General features: G+C 37.0%; 1 protein-coding gene across 4 annotated transcripts in view; it reads right to left on the bottom strand.

Moving 5' to 3' along the window:
• Positions 1–19,265, bottom strand: part of fgf10a (fibroblast growth factor 10a) — a 44,577-nt gene extending 25,312 nt beyond the window's left edge. Inside the window, exons 1-3 of one of the 4 annotated variants that reach the window (XM_048166714.1) lie at positions 19,128–19,265; positions 14,335–14,407; positions 5,719–5,816 (exon numbers count right to left, since the gene is read on the bottom strand). The gene's annotated coding sequence lies outside the window, so the exon portion shown is untranslated. Of the gene's footprint in view, positions 1–5,718; positions 5,817–14,334; positions 14,408–18,380; positions 18,454–19,127 lie in introns of those variants that run through there. The other 3 variants (XM_048166716.1, XM_048166715.1, XM_048166717.1) reach the window with 3 other exon arrangements.
• Positions 19,266–19,832: the final 567 nt, after the last annotated feature.

Below are 19,832 nucleotides of genomic sequence, written 5' to 3'. Positions count from 1 at the left end.
CTGGATGTGCACAGCTGAATCATCAGATTAGGTAAGCAAGCAAGAACAATAGCGAAAAATGGCAGATGGAGCGATAATAACTGACACGATCCATGATAACATGATATTTTTAGTGATATTTGTGAATTGTCTTTCTAAATGTTTCGTTAGCATGTTGCTAATGTACTGTTAAATGTGGTTAAAGTTACCATCGTTTATTACTGTATTCACAGAGACAAGAGAGCCATCGCTATTTTCATTTTTAAACACTTGCAGTCTGTATAATGCATAAACACAACTTCATTCTTTATAAATCTCTCCAACAGTGTGTAATGTTAGTTTTAGCCACGGAGCACTATCAAACTCATTCAGAATCAAATGTAATACATCCAAATAAATACTATACTTACATGATCCGATGTATGCAAGCAGCATGCATGATGAACATCTTGTAAAGATCCATTTTGGGGGTTATATTAGCTGTGTGAACTTTGTTTATGCTGTTCAAGGCAAGTGCGAGCTCCGGGGGAGGGGGAGCACGAGATTTAAAGGGGCCGCAACATATATATCGGTGCATAGTTAATGATGCCCCAAAATAGGCAGTTAAAAAAATGAATTAAAAAAAATCTATGGGGTATTTTGAGCTGAAACTTCACAGACACATTCAGGGGACACCTTAGACTTATATTACATCTTTTAAAAAGAAGTTCTAGGGCACCTTTAAGTCCACAAGACTGTAGGGTGCCCCATTCATCATTTTAGGTGTCAGAAGGGTACTCGCGAGCACCCCCTTTGTGGCCGCTGTATGGCCTCGATGCACACTTCTGCTGAGCCCGCAAGTCTGCGAGCTACACAGAGGACTTCTAACCAGCAGTCAAAGCGGCATTACGTCATGAAAGTGCAGACTCAGAGGAAGACCGTGAGGTTTTAGGGTGCCATTTGGGCAGGGCCTACATATAGCCCCATAAAGTGTTCCCCAAAATTCTGTAATTTAGAATTTTCTGGAAAAAAAAATTTCAGACTTCACCTGAAATTTGCATGACATTTGCTACAATTTGTGTAAAAAAATATAGTGCTAAAATGCTAAAATTGTAAGAAAATCCTTAAAACTAAACAGCTGAAATCAAGGAAGTTGCAGCATTGAAATGTGGCTTCACATTTTTCCAATCTGCTTGGACCTCAATGATTGTCGCTTGCAGCTATATTTTGATATTGATTTAGACCATATACCACACATATCATCCACTAAATATATCTTCTCGTGATGAGCGAGATAAGAAGAGGACAAGTTCTCCATATGGCGCAAATGTCCTTTGATGGTCATACGTATGCCACATGTCACTCTTCAATGGAATGAACCAACTGACACAAGCCACGCAGGACTGAGAGCTGAGAGGGGAAACACAGACCAGTTCTATGAAACCATAATGAGCGTGAAGGAGACATCAACACGTGTTAATTACTAAGGCAAGTTCCTCATCTGTAATGTGGGAAGGGGGTTGATCCTGCCAAGCCACCAAAAAACAATAAGCCCAAGTCATAATGTTGATAAACTCATTAATTTTGCATTAAGCTGATAACTTCCTCATGACTCTAATTATGCAAGTACATCTGATATCAGATGTTCAGGATGCTAAACATCTATTGATATTGATGAGTGATTGTGACAAAGCTGCAATCAAAAGCTTGAGTCAAGAGGTCTCCTGCTGTGTTCTCACCAAAAAACTTCCTAACCCACAGAGAGATGCTTGACAAGCACACTCACTATTCTGCTAATGAACTGTAATGAACCTGTTTGCTCATGTCTTGGTTTGGTCCGTCTTAGTCATATGTTGTCATCCAGGTATACAGTCTGAAATGAGCATTTACTGGTCACCAGAATCAAAGCATGCCTTGACTCTTAAAGAATGTGAACACAGATGAAAGCAGCTGTAAAGTTTTATGATTCTCACGAGTGCAGTACGATTTCAACACTATGTGACTCATACAGCCAATCTCTTACACATAGATTTCAGATTTATAGCTAGAGTGTATAACAAGCTATAAAAACATAAATAAGAGAAATTAAATGACAAATTTACTCCAAAATGAAAATTCTCTCATTTGCTCATGTCTCATGTTGTTCCAAACTTCTTTCAAGAAACACAAAAGGTAAAATTCTGTCTTTACACTATTGCATGGAAAAGAGCAACCAGCCCTTCAAAGTCTTCCAAATTTCTCATTTCTAGAAAGAAAATCATTTAAGTTCGGAATGATTCAGCAGAAGTGAAGGAAATCATCTCGGGCATGTCTCCAGGCTTTGGTCACACCATCATTTTCAAAGTATTGTTCTGGATTCCTCTCATGCCTGCTGTGTTTCTTTTACAGTGCATTCAGGAGATTTGCTTTTGTCTGGAATAATAAAAACATATAGCAAAAACCCTCCATCAGCATTTTAACAAGTTAGATCACGGAGTATGCCTTTAGATGCAAAATATTAATGAAAAATATTTGTAATAAAAAAAACGTGGAAAAAAGTCCATTATTCATCACTGCATAAAAACCATTAGTAGAGAATAGTGATAAACTGGGACTACGATTTTTTTTTTTATCACAACCCATAGCAGAAAATCCCCCAAACATACCTGCTATATTGTCTGGTTGATATAGACTACTTTAGTTTTCTTTTTCTATTTTAATATGTCTAAAGTATTGCTGCACAATTGGATAACATATACACTACAGTTCAAACAATGTGATCAATAAGATGTTTCTGAAAGAAGTCTCTTATGCTCAATGCTGAATTGCTACTCAACAATCAAGTTGTGCTGCTTAATAATTTAGGATTATTTGATGAATGGAAAGTTCAAAAGAACAGCATTTACTGGAAATTGAAGTTTGTTTTGTAACAATCTATCTATCTATCTATCTATCTATCTATCTATTACGGAAGAGGATTAGGGCCAAGCAATAATAAAAAAATAAAACCATCTCGAGATTAAAGTTGTTAAATTTCGAGAAAAAACTTGTTAAATTTCGAGAAAAAAGTCGAAATAAAATGTTGAGAATAAACTAGTTAAATTACAAGAAAAAAATCGTTAAATTTCGAGAAAAAGGTTGAGATAAAATGTTGAGAATAAACTCATTAAATTACGAGAAAAAAACTCGTTAAATTTCGAGAAAAAAGTCGAGATAAAATGTTGAGAATAAAGTAATTAAATTACGAGAAAAAAGTCGTTAAATTACGAGAACAAACTCGTTAAATTTTGAGAAAAAAGTCTAGATAAAATATTGAGAATAAACTCGTTAAATTACGAGAAAAAACTCGTTAAATTTCGAGAAAAAGGTTGAGATAAAATGTTGAGAATAAACTTGTTAAATTACGAGAAAAAAACTCGTTAAATTTCGAGAAAAAAGTCGAGATAAAATGTTGAGAATAAAGTCATTAAATTACGAGAAAAAAGTCGTTAAATTACGAGAATAAATTCGTTAATTTAACGAAATTTAACATTTTTCTCATAATTTAACGAATTTGTTCTCGTAATTTAACGACTTTTTTCTCGTAATTTAATGACTTTATTCTCAACATTTTATCTCGACTTTTTTCTCGAAATTTAGCGATTTTTTTCTTGAAATTTAACAACTTTAATCTTGAGATGGTTTTATTTTTTTCTTATTGCTTATCCCTAATCCTCTTCCGTATCTATCTATCTATCTATCTATCTATCTATCTATCTATACATGGCTTCACACACTAATCTAATAATTGAGACAAGGATATGCTGTTCTTTTGAACTTTTTGTTCATCAAAGAGCACTAAAATATTAAGCAGCAGCTCAATATTTTAGGATTCTTTGATGAATAGAAAGTTCAAAAGAAAATGTAGTATATATATATATATATATATATATATATATATATATATATATATATATATATATATATATATATATATATATATATATATATATATATATATAAAATGGCTTCACACACTGAGCTAATAAATGAGATAGAAGCCTGTCCCGCTGAGAATAACTCATATTTTATAGACAATAAATGTTCACCCACTTGGAGTACATGATCTAAAGCCATGGGAAAGGAACTGACAGTAAACCAGAGAAGGTCTGATGTTATGACAAACTACATTATAGCACACTTGTAAGAATCAGTAATCATAACCACAACCAGAGTTAGTTTCATACCTATAAATGGCGAGAGTGCCAGCTGCTTTCACCTACACAGAAACTGTGAAGTGCAGACCTCTATTTCTGGAAGAAAACAGCATTCTGGCTGTTGATAGAGGGGCTGCTGGACTGTCTCAGACAGACAGGACTGTTACTCATCCAGACAGGACTCTACTCCTCTAGCACTGTGAACATTACTCTAGAGAGGCTCCCTGAATCTCATCCCGCCCCAGTGTTGACATTCTCTGCCTGGTACTGTAAAAGAAGAGCCTACAGTGTAACCAGCCACTCAGAAATAAAATGAACCACTCTCTATGAGAACTTCATGAGAGCATCAGAAGATAGAAGCTGTAGATACGATTTCCACAAACTGAAAGGTTCCTCTGCGACTCCCTTTCCTGACCCTCACCTCCTCACCATGCATTTATTTTGTCACTTTACAATGCTTAGGGTTTATGGGTCCTGTGACCTGTGGCCTTCAAGCAGATAAATCACCACAGATTCTCTGGTGAGTGACCACACAGTTGTTAATTGTTTGTTCATGTTAGTTCGCTGTGCATTAACTAATGTTAACAGATACAAATTTTGATTTTAATGTAATAGTAAATGTTGAAATTCAACATTAATTTACTAAATCAAATAAGATGAATAAATACTGCGGAATTATTGTTCATTGTTATCTAATGTAGTTAACTAATGTTAACAAATGAATCATGGTTTATCACAAAACTAAAAATCATTGTCTGTGAAAAACTCAAATTAAAATTAGAAATGGAAAAGCTGAAGTACTAAAATTACTCAAATTAAAAACGAAAGCAACAAAAAAGACAAAGGTAACAAAATTACTAAAATTAAACTAAAATAAAATGAAATTATATGAAATTAAAATATTTTTTGGGTGAAATGACCCTTTTTTTATAAGAAATCTGTCATCATCAAATTTCTTCCTTCTTGCTTCCACCACGATTCTCAGTGAACAACTTAAATTTCAATCTGTTCTGCAATCTGTTTATTTGGAATAACATGAGGGTGTGTAAATAATTACAAAATTCTAATTTTTGGGTGAACTATTCCTAATATGCAACAGTTTGACATGTTGAATCTAACAGTTGCTTCAAATTAAACTAAATGTCATGGGTTGTTGATTTCTCATGCAACAAAAATGTTGTCCCCATAAAAGTGAGGTTATTCTGCCTGCTGTGAAAAATACAAACAAGAATCCGGAAAACTCAAACCCTCTCAGTGAAGAACAAACCAAGATTACTGTCATTTTGAAACAAGTATTTGGTTGGACACGTGATTGTGGCCACAGTCAGGTGTCCAACCAAATACTCATTTCAAAATGACAGTAATTATTTTGTAACCGGAGGGGGAAAAAAAAACTTACCAGCAGTTAAGTCTAATGTGATGACAGTAATATGATTTACAAACCCCTGGGCAGAGCTGAAAGTACAAAAATGCCTAATAGTCCAAAAGCATGAAAAGTGTGATGAACTGCCTGATTATCTTAAGAACTGACAGGCTGTTCACTAAAGGAAATAGGAACAAGATGAATAAAGCATGGCATACTTACAGAGTAGACACTGAGCATCGGCATGAATATTTCAGAGCCATAAAGGTTAGATTTCATCAGTCTAGATGTGCGGTCAGAAAACATCAACTGAGCGCAGCCTGCAAGACAGATCATTCCAATAAATAACAGCTATCAATCCCAGTGGACATTTGCATTACTCTATGTAGTTATCTGCTTCACTGTCAATTAACTTTTTATGCTCTGTATTAAGAACAATATTAAGAATACAGTATACTGTAAGAATGATGTGGTTGCCATTGCCAGAAAGTAACTCTAAAAAATAGGGTGGCCATATTTCAGGCATTATGGGATATAGTTTACAGTTAATTAACCTATATAATGTTAATAACCTAGAAGCCATAAAACAAATAAGTGGTAAAAGAAGGCCACATGATGACTTTAAGTTATTCAAAACTAGCCTTTCCTTGACCTATGACTAATGAATGTAAATAGTTTGTGTTACCCACACAATTGCTAAACACCATCAGGGTAACACACATGACATTAAAATGACCTAATAAACATGAGCTAAACAACATTAAATGTAACTCAAACCAGCACAATGTGCATAACTGATAGATGTATATAATTTTTGTCCCTATTTAAATAACAATTAAATGTGTTCCATCACACAGGGACTTCCTTTAACTGTTTTCACTGTAAACTATAATTTACAAAAAGAATAATTTTAGTGCACTTCTTACTATTATTATACAATATATTGCCAAAATTATTGGGACACCCCTCCAAATCATTGAATTCAGGTGTTACAATCATTTCCATGGCCACAGGTGAAAAAGCAATAAATCATAAAATCAAGCACCTAGGCATGCAGACTGCTTCTACAAACATTTGTGAAAGAATGGGTCGCTCTCAGGAGCTCAGTGAATTCAAACGTGGTACTGTGATAGGTTGCCACCTCCACCTGTGCAATAAGTCCATTCATGAAATTTCCTCACTACTAAATATTCCACGGTCAACTGTTAGTGGTATCATAACAAATTGGAAGCAATTGGGAACAACAGCAACTCAGCCATAAAGTGGTAGGCCACGTAAAATCAGCGTATGTTGAAGTGCACAGTGTGCAGAAGTCGGCAACTTTCTGCAGAGTCAATAGCTACAGACCTCCAAACTTCATGTGGCCTTCAGATTAGCTCAAGAACAGTGTGTAGAGAGCTTCATGGAATGGGTTTCTATGGCCGAGCAGCTGCATCCAAGCCTTACATCACCAAGTGCAATGCAAAGTGTCGGATGCAGTGGTGTAAAGTACACCGTCACTGGACTCTAGAAGTGGAGACGTGTTCTCTGGAGTGACAAATCAAGCTTCTCTGTCTGACAATCTAATGGACGAGTCTGGGTTTGGCGGTTGCCAAGAGAACAGTACTTGCCTGACTGCATTGTGCCAAGTGTAAAGTTTGGTGGAGGGGGATTATGATGTGGGGTTGTTTTTTCAGGGGTTGGGCTTGACCCCTTAGTTCCAGTGGAAGGAACTCTTAATGCTTCATCATACCAAGACATTTTGGACAATTTCATGCTCCCAACTTTGTGGTAACAGTTTGGGGATGGCCCCTTCCTGTTCCAACATGACAGCACCCCAGTACACAAAGTAAGGTCCATAAAGACATGGATGAGTGAGTTTGGTGTGGAGGAACTTGACTGGCCTGCACAGAGTCCTGACCTCGACCCGACAGAACACCTTTGGGATGAATTAGAGCGGAGACTGTGAGCCAGGCCTTCTCATCCAACATCACTGCCTGACCTCACAAATGCGCTTCTAGAAGAATGGTCAAAAATTCCCATAAACACACTCCTAAAACTTGTGGAAAGCCTTCCCAGAAGAGTTGAGGCTGTTATAGCTGCAAAGGGTGGGCCAACTCAATTTTTAAACCCTACGGATTAAGGATGGGATGTCATTAAAGTTCATGTGCACATAAAGGCATCCCAAAATACAATATACAGTGGGTATGGAAAGTATTCAGACCCCCTTTAATTTTTCACTCTTTGTTATAATGCAGCCATTTGCTAAAATCTTTTAAGTTCATTTTTTTCCTCATTAATGTACACACAGCACCCCATATTGACAGAAAAACACAGAATTGTTGACATTTTTGCAGATTTATTAAAAAAGAAAAACTGAAATATCACATTGTCCTAAGTATTCAGACCCTTTGCTCAGTATTTAGTAGAAGCACCCTTTTGATCTAATACAGCCATGAGTCTTTTTGGGAAAGTATTCCCTTTGCTGTGACACTCATATATTTAACTCAGGTGCTGTCCATTTCTTCTGATCATCCTTGAGATGGTTCTACACCTTCATTTGAGTCCAGCTGTGTTTGATTATACTGATTCGGACTTGATTAGGAAAGCCACACACCTGTCTATATAAGACCTTACAGCTCACAGTGCATGTCAGAGCAAATGAGAATCATGAGGTCAAAGGAACTGCCTGAAGAGCTCAGAGACAGAATTGTGGCAAGGCTCAGATCTGGCCAAGGTTACAAAAAATTTCTGCTGCACTTAAGGTTCCTAAGAGCACAGTGGCCTCCATAATCCTTAAATGGAAGATGTTTGGGACGACCAGAACCCTTCCTAGAGCTGGCCGTCCGGCCAAACTGAGCTATCAGAGGAGAAGAGCCTTGGTGAGAGAGGTAAAGAAGAACCCAAAGATCACTGTGGCTGAGCTCCAGAGATGCAGTCGGGACTCGGGAGATGGGAGAAAGTTGTAGAAAGTCAACCATCACTGCAGCCCTCCACCAGTTGAGGCTTTATGGCAGAGTGGCCCGACGGAAGCCTCTCCTCAGTGCAAGACACATGAAAGAGCGCCTGTAGGACTCCAAGATGGTGAGAAATAAGATTCTCTGGTCTGATGAGACCAAGATAGAACTTTTTGGCCTTAATTCTAAGCGGTATGTGTGGAGAAAACCAGGCACTGCTCATCACCTGTCCAATACAGTCCCAACAGTGAAGCATGGTGGTGGCAGCATCATGCTGTGGGGGTGTTTTTCAGCTGCAGGGACAGGACGACTGGTTGCAATCGAGGGAAAGATAAATGCGGCCAAGTACAGGGATATCCTGGATGAAAACCTTCTCCAGAGTGCTCAGGACCTCAGACTGGGCCGAAGGTTTCCCTTCCAACAAGACAATGACCCTAAGCACACAGCTAAAATAACGAAGGAGTGGCTTCACAACAACTCCGTGACTGTTCTTGAAAGGCCCAGCCAGAGCCCTGACTTAAACCCAATTGAGCATCTCTGGAGAGACCTAAAAATGGCTGTCCACCAACGTTTACCATCCAACCTGACAGAACTGGAGAGGATTTGCAAGGAGGAATGGCAGAGGATCCCCAAATCCAGGTGTGAAAAACTTGTTGCATCTTTCCCCAAAAAAAAAGACTCATGGCTGTATTAGATCAAAAGGGTGCTTCTACTAAATACTGAGCAAAGGGTCTGAATACTTAGGACAATGTGATATTTCAGTTTTTCTTTTTTAATAAATCTGCAAAAATGTCAACAATTCTGTGTTTTTCTGTCAATATGGGGTGCTGTGTGTACATTAATGAGGAAAAAAAATTTACTTAAATAATTTTAGCAAATGGCTGCAATTTAACAAAGAGTGAAAAATTTAAGGGGGTCTGAATACTTTCCGTACCCACTGTATATTTTCGTTATATATACATATTATATATATATATATATATATATATATATATATATATATATATATATATATATATATATATATATATATATATATATATATTATATTTATATATTTATACACTTGTATACACATATTACTTACATATTACTTAATTACAGAAAACGTTATTAGTACTTAAAGTACATGTATAGTCGTGAAATCAAATGTAAGTTTTCGAAATATTTGCTAAAGTAACAACTAATTAACAGGTTTTAATGTAGCTTTTCAAGAAAAAAACAAAGAAAAATATAGCTGCAAGCAGCAATTACGGGGCCAAGCACAAAAACGGCACAAGAAGCCAGCCAACATGGCCGTGAGCATCAGACCAACAGCAGCAGTGAGCAATTAGAAAAAAAAGTTATTAGCATTTTTGTCAAGTTTGTTATAACTTTTGAGCACGAGGTGGCGCTGGTCCGAAACTTCTCAGGCTGCTTCAGGGCATTGTCCTGATGACCCATACCAAATTAATGAATTTTGGTCAAACCCATCAGAAGTTATAAGCAAAAATAGCCATTTTTCATATCTCCACTCCAGTAGGTGGCGCTGCGCCGAAACACTGTATGATGCCTCAGGTCATGCTTGTGATGACACGTACCAAGTTTGGTCTGAATATGTCAAAGCATTGTAGAGATACAGCTTCAAGAGTAATTTTTGCATCATCTCTCAAATTCTTTGCTCCGGTATACGAAAACGGTTTGACTTATCAACTTGAAATCCATAACTTTTTGTCGGCATGGTCTGAAGATGATACGGTTCAATTTTGGTGAAAATCGGAGCAAAGGTCTAGGAGGAGTTTGAAAAAGTAGGTTTTTAAAGAAAAACAATATGGCGGACAGGAAGTTCAGCTGAATATGGCAAATTTGATATCTATGTTCTCAGCATGACCCAAGGAATCTATTGAGACCAGTTTCATTACAATCAGTAGATATAATCAAAAGTTATTAGCATTTTTGTCAATTTTGTTATAACTTTTGACCACAAGGTGGTGCTGGTCCGAAACTTCTCAGGCTCCTTCAGGGCATTGTCCTGATGAACCATACCAAATTTATGAATTTTGGTCAAACCCATCAGAAGTTATAAGCAAAAACAGCCATTTTTCATATCTCCACTCCAGTAGGTGGCGCTGTGCTGAAACATTGTATGATGCCTCAGGTCATGCTTGTGATGACACATACCAAGTTTGGTCTGAATATGATAAAGCATTGCAGAGATACAGCTTCAAGAGTCATTTTTGCATCATGCCTCAAATTCGTTGCTCTGGTATACGAAAACGGTTTGACTTATCGACTTGAAATCCATAACTTTTTGTCAGCATGGTCTGAAGATGATACGGTTCGATTTTGGTGAAAATCGGAGCAACGGTCTAGGAGGAGTTCGAAAAAGTAGGTTTTTAAAGAAAAACAATATGGCGGACAGGAAGTTCAGCTGTTGAACAGGAAGTTCAGAAGATTTTCATATCTCCGCACCACTAGGTGGCACTGCGCCGAAACGCTGCATGTTGCCTCAGGTCATGCATGTGATGACATGTACCAAGTTTGGTCTGAATACGATAAAGCGTTGCGGAGATACAGCCTTATGTCTATTTTCGCAAGCACTACGTACAATTCGTTCGCGTGTTTTTCGAAAACGGTTTGAGGAATCAACTTGAATTCCATAACTTTTTGTCGGCATAGTCTGAAGATGATCTGGTTCAATTTTCGTGAAAATCGGAGTAACGGCCTAGGAGGAGTTCGAAAAAGTATGTTTTTTTTCATAGGGTGCATTCGATTCGTCTTGACCCAAGGAATCAGAGGAAAAAAGAATTTTGTTTCTAGCCCTTACGGTTCAAAAGTTATTAACATAAACATAAGTGCAACTTTGGACAGCTGGTGGCGCTAGAGGGATTGAGTTAGAGACTCCAAATTTGCTATGGACATAGCTCAGACTGTCCTCTAACTGTGTGCCAAATTTCATAACTTTCCCGCAAGCGGTTCTATGGGCTGTCATAGACTTCAAGAGCGGAAGAAGAAGAAGAAGAAGAAGAATAATAATAAAAAAAAAAAAAAAGAACGCCAACAATAACAATAGGTGCCTCCGCACCTTCGGTGCTTGGCCCCTAATAAGCAAAATAAAACAAAGAAATGTCATTAATTACTGACATTATGGCCTGGTTTCACAGACATGGCTTAGATTAAGCCAGGATTAGGCCTTAGTTCAGTGAAGACATTTAAAGGGATAGCTCACACAAAAATGAAAATCATCCCATGATTTACTCACCCCCAAACGATCCTAGGTGTATATGACTATCATCTTTCAGATGAACACAATCAAAGATATATTTAAAAACATCCAAGCTTTGTAATGATTGTGAATGGGGGGCCGGATGACTGTATGCATACTGCACATGTCGATTTGCGCAAAATCAGTAACTCCTGACGCGGTGTATGACACAGGAAGTAGAAGTATCGTAAGCTTAGATGCCTCTTGTGGTTCAAACAAATAGGGCTGGGCAACAAACTCAAGCTCCTCTTCTCTTATATCAAAATCCTTCGACATTTCTCTTTACAATTTCTCGTTTTAGACTTATAATTCGTGACCGGTGTTTTGTTTTCACATTCGTCATTGTGTCTTGTGTCAGGTCAGAGGTTGCTCTTCCGCCGCAGATTGAAGGCCATCAGCTGAAAGCCAGTTATTATAGTTAATAAAGGTTTAAATACGGATATTTGTCTTATAAAAACCCATCGCTTCACTTCAGAAGGCCTTTATTCACAAACATTATAAAGCTTGGAGGAGCAAGGCTATTTTTAAATATATCTCCGATTGTGTTCATATGAAAGACGATAGTCATATACACCTACCTTAGGATGGCTTGAGGGTGAGTAAATCATGGGATAATTTTCATTTTTGGGTGAACTAAACCTTTAAGTAGCTTTTATAAATGTGCCTTAGGAAAAAAAAAAACATTGGTGTGCATCTTGAGACAAAACAATGGCACTAACTTATTTTAGGATATGTCAGTGCAAGATGCTTTCAGTTAAAACAGCTCATTTTAATGTGGGACAAGGCTTAAGCCTTGTCTGTGAATCCAGGGGTGGATATCTGAACCAAGTCAACTGTGATACCCTTCTCTTGTTTTAATGCTTCAAAGCTGCAAGCTACATCGGTGACATCTTACTGTGAACAGACACTGCAGAAGGTTATTTATTGGGCACTGATGAGATCTTTATCTCCAGCTTTCAAATACTTTTGAAGCATTATCTTCTTCCCCCCAGTAGTTTGGCCATATACCCATTTACAATGACATAGTGGGCATGTTCTGCTTTGAAGTGTTCAGTCCGTATTCTTCCCTTCGGCTTATCTCACCTCCCATAACCTCCGATGAGACGTCAGTAGTACCCACTGTCATCCAGTTCACTTCACTGCTTCCTTAAGAATGTATTTAAATGTTTGACAGTCAAAATGTTCCGTGGCTAGTGCGAGTCAGTCGTGACCATGAGACTCTAATGCTGTGGAGTGGAAGGGTGTGAAATATGCAGGAAGAGTTAGAAGAGTCATCAGTATCAGTTTTCTGAGAGAGATATGTTGTCAGGTTAAGGTATAAGTCATGGATGAGCTCTGGGATCGCTCAAAAAACATTCTTGTTTTAATCAAAGTTCTCTTTGTCAACTTGACAACATGCTAGATGCCTCTAGACTTAAGCAAATAGACTTTGCAAATGAGAAAGATCTAATGGGCAAACCTCACAGTGTAATTTAAGACGTCTAATAGTAAAATAAAACGAACTTTGTCTAAATTCTAATGACAAAAACACACATAGCAGTTAAAAACATTAAGAAATGTCATTAAAACACCACCTTACATTTAGTCCTGTCTATCTTTGGTCCGTTTCTACCCAGACACCAGTGGGAGGTCTTCACCTCCCTGACGGATCCTAAGGTAAAGCCTGACCACTTGTAGGAAACTCCACCGCAGGGCTCTCAAGTGTAATAAAGGCTCAGGATGATCCGTTTACATGAGCAGCTGTGTAAATGATGTCAAGACTTTCCAGGAAACCGCTCTGGGTTGTATTTGCAAAATATTCGACCTGATTCATCATTTACTAACGAGACTTGACGTTGCTTCACTTGATTTATCTTTGCACAAAAACATCCAAGGCCCACAGATTAGTCATCTTGCTTTTACTTCTCTTCTTCTTGAGTTTCTGCAACAGACATCACATCCAAGCTCCATTTCTGCTTGCGGTCTCAGCTGCACAAGATCTCAGACGTTAGAGTGTTTTTTGCGGTGTCTCGCATGTTCAATTATGAGAACGGTCCAATGGACCTGATAATCCCCTCTGTTTATATCTCCTGTGTGGTATCATATTTAATCACACTGGATATTTAAGACTTAAAAAAAGAAAGAAAAAAAAGTCTTAAATACATTAATTTAAAGCCAGCAACTATAACGGTGAGAATTGGGTTTATTTAACAGGTAATAAACAGGACTTTTTGTAAACTGTTTTTGTAAGAATGTGCCTGCCAAGTAAATAAATGTAAAATTTTTATGTGTGAAAGAGGGACTCATAAATCAAAGGTGCAGAGACTGCCAATGAAATTACTAATAACAACAGGCCAAATGTGATGTTGAAATATAATGCAGTGTCAAATATTGCACTTCTGCCAGTCTGGTTTTTATAAGTGTGGTACGGTGGTTAACGCATGTGCTTTTAACATGTTGGTGCTCATGCAACAGACAGCTTTGAGTTCATTCCTTTTATCTCAAAATTTGCCTTGTAAATGTGGCAATCAACATTGCTCCACAAATACTGTCAGTGAACTTGTATTAAACCAGGAACATTCCTTTTAATACATTAGCAGTGACATGAATAAATGGTTGTGGATTACAAAGCATGTGTTATCTATTGTGTGCTCTTGTGAACACATCAGGGGTTCTTACCTTTGTTATGGGAAGCAGGATGTGGGATTTCCTACAAAAAAATCAAGGGCTGCTCAAGAACACTCAGCAACACCTGTGTGGAACAGTGTGGGAATAGACAATTTCATGTTTGGTGAAACGATAATTCAAAGCAACATAGAAATTATGATTGGTATTAAAAAGTTTCCAGTTAAATTACACTTGTGGCATTGATCATGGGAACTCCTTTATACAGACGGTCAGATGTTCTTGCTTCTACTGAAGATGCTCTTTGGACCATTCTCAAATCACAGACTTTTAACATTAAAATTAAAAAACTAAAATCATTTAACATGTAAAGATTCAATATTAAAATATACAATTTTTAAAAAGCATTAAACATAAAATCTTCACTGTCGCCTATTGTATGAAACGAACAATGCAGTTCTCCTGAGTTTGTGGAACAGAAAACGAATCAGCATTTACCAAAAATATAATAAAATATGTTTTAAAGGGATAGTTCACCCAAAAATTAAAATCCTGTCATCATTTACTCACCCTCAAGTTGTTCCAAGTCTGTATAAATATATAGAGCAATATATATTACAAAGTAATATATTTTGAAGAATGTTTGTTATCAAACATTGGCACCATTGACTTCCATAGTAAGGGGGAAAAAAACCCAGATAACAAGCAATGATCCAAACAATGCTAAATCAATGTTAATGTGTCAACGTTAACCTCATTGAATCAATATCATGTTGAAAACATGTTGAAATTTCAACAAAAAAATCAATGGTAATGGCATTGAATCAGTGTTACAATGTGATGTTGGTTCAACATCATGCTGATCAAGAATCAGCATATAAATCTCAATAATGGTGACATCCTTCATGCCACAACGCATGCTTGGAGCCACCATAGTATACAACTCATGACTCCCAGCATGCATTGTGGCATGAAGTATGTCACCATTGTTGAAATTTATATGCTGATTCTTGATGTCTGTGTGTCTAAAGATTTAAAAATGTTTGCACTTTAATAGTCAAGATTCAAAATGTCTGATCTGTAGCAAGAAAGTATTGTTGGTGAATGTTACCTACACTTTTGGTCAGGAGTATGATTAGTAAATGATTTTGCTTTATGATGATGAAAACTATATCACCCGATCATTTTGTTTCTGGTTTCTTTGCATCAAATTATGTGTTTTGGTAAACACCGTTACAAAGAGCACAAACTCACACAAAAAGCCAAGAGTCGAACTGCCCAACTAAAGGAAACACTGACCACCAAAATGGTGACCAAACATTTTCAATAAAACATCAACATCTAAACCTCTCTTAATTCTCAAAAAGAACTTCTGCTGAGATCCTGAGAGATTTATTGTCTTCTTTTATTTTCAGTTGATTTCAGGCTGTGTTGCTTTAAATCAGTTGTAGTTGTGTTACATTTTCTGAGAGTGCAAACATTGATTCAATGCCATTACCATTGATTGATGCGGGTGCAAAAGTGATATTGAGTCAATGAAGCTAACATTGACACATTAACATTTATTTAACATTATTTCGATCATTGCTTCCTATCTGGGAATACTACGTAAGTCACTGGTGACCCATACATGTTAGGTTACAAACATTTTTCAAAATATATTATATGTTTCATTTTTGGGTTAACTATCCCTTTAAATTACTAAAATAAATTAACAACATTCCCAATTTTCAAGTGAGAAATTACTACTATGTCCCAACATTGATTTTAAAAATATATCTCTTTTATAAAGTTTCACAGCTGTGTTCAACACACAGATTTCCTTATAAATTGGAAGCATGTGAACACACCACTTAATTAATTCATTGATAAAGCTCTTTTCAGTTTTTGAGTATTCTTCAGTGAATCTCAGAATCAGTGACTGCCAGATGATCCAAACAATTGCTCAATTCCTTTTCAGTATCTGCTGTACAGTATTTCATCTTCAATGACCCCTGCATCCCTCCCACATTCCCAGCATCTTGCTATTCTCCCATAATCATTCTTTCTCTCTGTCCTTCTCTATGAAGAGTCAATTTGCACCAACCTGCAATTAAAGTTACAAATGAGAACTTCTAAATTCCAATCCTCTAAATGGATTAAAAATGATACTACTGCACCTGTTAATGATATTTGCTCTGGATCACTCCAGTGAGGGATGAAAGGCAGGCAAGACAAAGCAAACTGCAGCTGAAAGAGCTGAGATTCCAGATTCAAAATAACTCACACTCACACTCATGAGAAACACATGGGCCTGGTGCAATGTGATGGATCCAGCCTTATTACTTATACTTTGACTTCACAAAATAAATAAATAAATACCCTCAAATAAGGCAAAATTTGCTAGCTCAAGAACATGCCTTGACATTTGGCAGGACAGCAAAGGTGTATCGGTTTAGTGACGTTCATGTTGAAATTTGAGTTAAGTAGTAAATAATTTTTATATTGGCCATAAAAATAGCTTGAGTGAGATATGTGCAATATGATGAAGAAAAATGAGCTTACTGTACAAATTTATAATGTTTATATAACATGTTTATTTTGGTCTATTATTAAAGGTAATAGAGCTCTAGTCTGCAGAGAAGGTTACTGAAATACTTGCATGCTAAAAAGCACCATTAATTTTTTTTTCCTCTAATCATTGTCAGATCCCTGTCAAAGTGTCAAGAGCTCGAAGTCCTCAATTAATAAAAACTAAAAAGGCCTTCAGATGTTGAATTAGTAGCAGTGAAAAAACATGACCAAGACTTGGCTGCTACAGAGAAAAAAAGCCATGGGAGTAAAAAGACAGCTATATGATGTGGTGCTAAGTGACAATTTTTAATCAATCTCTGAATATCTGCTCCAGGAAGTTCCTAAATAATGCTCCAAGAGATTTTATAACTAGACAAACATTTTATGTCCTTAGTGTGCTCTTTGTGTAATATACAAAACTTTGAAGAAAATCAAGATAAAAATGAAGGCCGTAACCATGTCTTGAACATAAAGCATAAAGAAATAGAACAGTGAAGGAAATTCTAGGTCTAATTCTCGGTTGAGAAATAATCATTTTGAACTATTTGAAAATAATATTTGCACTAATTTGCATTAAAATTTGCACACTTTTATTTGTATGCGGTTAAACGTATCTTGTCTCGTCACACTTAGTTAAGAATAGAGTGCCCCAGGGATGACGCGTTTTTGTAGGCCAACCCGGAAGTTAGTGGCGCACTGGTTCCCTCGGTTGAAAGCCTATGCATTTTTCCCATAGACTTTTGGAAAATCGCAGAAAATAAGCTCTGTGTTTAACAAAGGGTTATGACACTTACACGTTTTGTCTAACAAGATAATCTTTACAAGTTAACACAACATTTATATATTTTGAAGCCTAAATAAAGTCGTCAGATATAAAAGGCTAACAGTAGGCTATAAATGGACTACAGCACACCATGGTTGCGGATCAACGTCGTCACCACTAAGCGTCCTCAAACTGTATTTAAAAAACAACTTTATTTAAAAACATGCTCGCTGATTATGATCTGTGCTTTTATGAATACTCATCCACATTTTCATGAGAAATGCTGTCCAAATGTCCCGTTTTTAATGATGACGTCTAAAGTCCCCGCCAAAGGAAGTAGTCCCTTTTAGCAATTTGTTAGCAACCGCCGATTTTAAGACACAGTAAAAGTTTTAAAAAATCACATGTGGGTTATAACTGGTGTGTTTTATCTCATAGATTAAAACGTGAACGTATTTAGAGGCTTTGTTAACCACAGACCTTATTTCAGGCGATTTAGCAAAAACCCATTCAAAAAACCCATAGACTTGACGGCGTTGGAACCGGAAGTCCTAAAATGCTAACTCGCTTCCGGGTTTTGCCTACAAAAATGCGTCATCCCTGAGGCACTCTACTGCATGTATCAAGTACCTGCATATTTCCAGTTCAAAACGGACATATTTGAGAAAAAAGTCGAGTAGTTTGCATCACTGGATGTTACTGTTGGTCGTTTAACATTTCTGTCACAAAATAGTTGAATGTTTTATGTATGAATGTATTAAATGTTTCACTATTTACAACTTACCTCACTCTCTTTCAACGTTAAACTGACGCTTCGTGCTGGAACTCACGCTCTGGTTTTGTTAACAGTAAACCCCGCCCACTTTGATTTGATTGGCCATCTCAATCACTTTGACATTGAAGAGCGCTGAGGCAGACCAGACTAATGCCGCGTTCCAGGCAAATCCTAACCCGTGTTTTTTTCAACCTTCTACCAGTGAAAGTGCACTGGAACAGCAGTCAAAGCCGTGACTTCCCACCCGTGAACTCGTATTAGATTGATGTACTCCCAGTTACGGGTTCTGACGTCACATACCCGCGAAACAACAATGGCAGCCCCTACGGATGCGGTGTTTATGCAAGTGCGCGGTAAAATAAAAGGTATAACAGCTTATCTTGCCTTATGCGCCGTTTCCTCCTCCGTTTCCCTCAAATAAGCAAGTAAGCACCTTTGGCGATAGAAATAATTGTTAATGAGCATAAGCCCCGTACGGTCCGCCGTGTTGGTTTGTTTACACTTTTACGCAGTTTGGCGTGACTTTCCTGGAACGCTACAAAGTCGTGATTTGAAGTCGTGACTTAAGGGCTCAAAAACCTACCTGGAATACAGCATAAAAATGTAGCCTAAATGTAAACTTTTTAAAAAATGTCTTCCTAACAACTCACAGATCGCTGCGTAATGTAGTGCATCAGAGCAGTACAAGAATATTGTGGGAGGGCTACTTATTACAAATATGTTTTAAAAATGTTAAATGTTATCATACACACTCACATGAGAAGACTTTGTTCATTATGCCAGAGAAGAACTGGCTTCCTGGTTTCTGGCAAGGTTTTATTCTCCATATCTGTCACCTGATTGAGTTTTGGCTCCTTGCCACTGGTGCCTTTGGCTTGCTTAGTTGGTGTTTAAAAGACACTTAATATTCAGTGATGTTATTGATTTGCGCTAATGAGAACAAATCATGTCTTCCTTAGAGCTGCTTGCAGCTGAATTGAACTCATTTCATAATTGAAGAGCTTTACGCAGTAATTGAACTGAACTGATCAACACTGCACTGACTTGAGCTTTTCTTCTGTGGAGGTGTTTTACAGAAGAATTTAATTTTGTCTTATATTTGATGAAGTTTGCATCATTGATCATTATTTGTGACCCTGGACCAAAAAAACAGTCATAAGGGTTAATATTTTGAAATTTTTGAGATTTATAATCTGAAAGCTGAAAAAGTAAGCTTTTCACTGATGTATGGTTTGTTAGGATAGGACAATATTTGGCCGAGATACAACTATTTGAAAATCTGGAATCTGAGGGTGGAAAAAAATCAAAATATTAAGAAAATCGCCTTTAAAGTTGTCCAAATGAAGTCCTTAGCAATGCATATCCACTAACAAAAATAAAAAATGTTATATATGTGGTAGGATATTTACAAATCAAGTTTTTGCTTTGAAACATCATTATAGCTTTGTTCATTTTGTAAAT

The sequence above is a fragment of the Megalobrama amblycephala genome, linkage group LG18 (genome assembly GCF_018812025.1).
Source record: "Megalobrama amblycephala isolate DHTTF-2021 linkage group LG18, ASM1881202v1, whole genome shotgun sequence".
Lineage (NCBI taxonomy): Eukaryota > Metazoa > Chordata > Actinopteri > Cypriniformes > Xenocyprididae > Megalobrama > Megalobrama amblycephala.
This window is presented reverse-complemented; position numbering and strand designations above follow the sequence as displayed.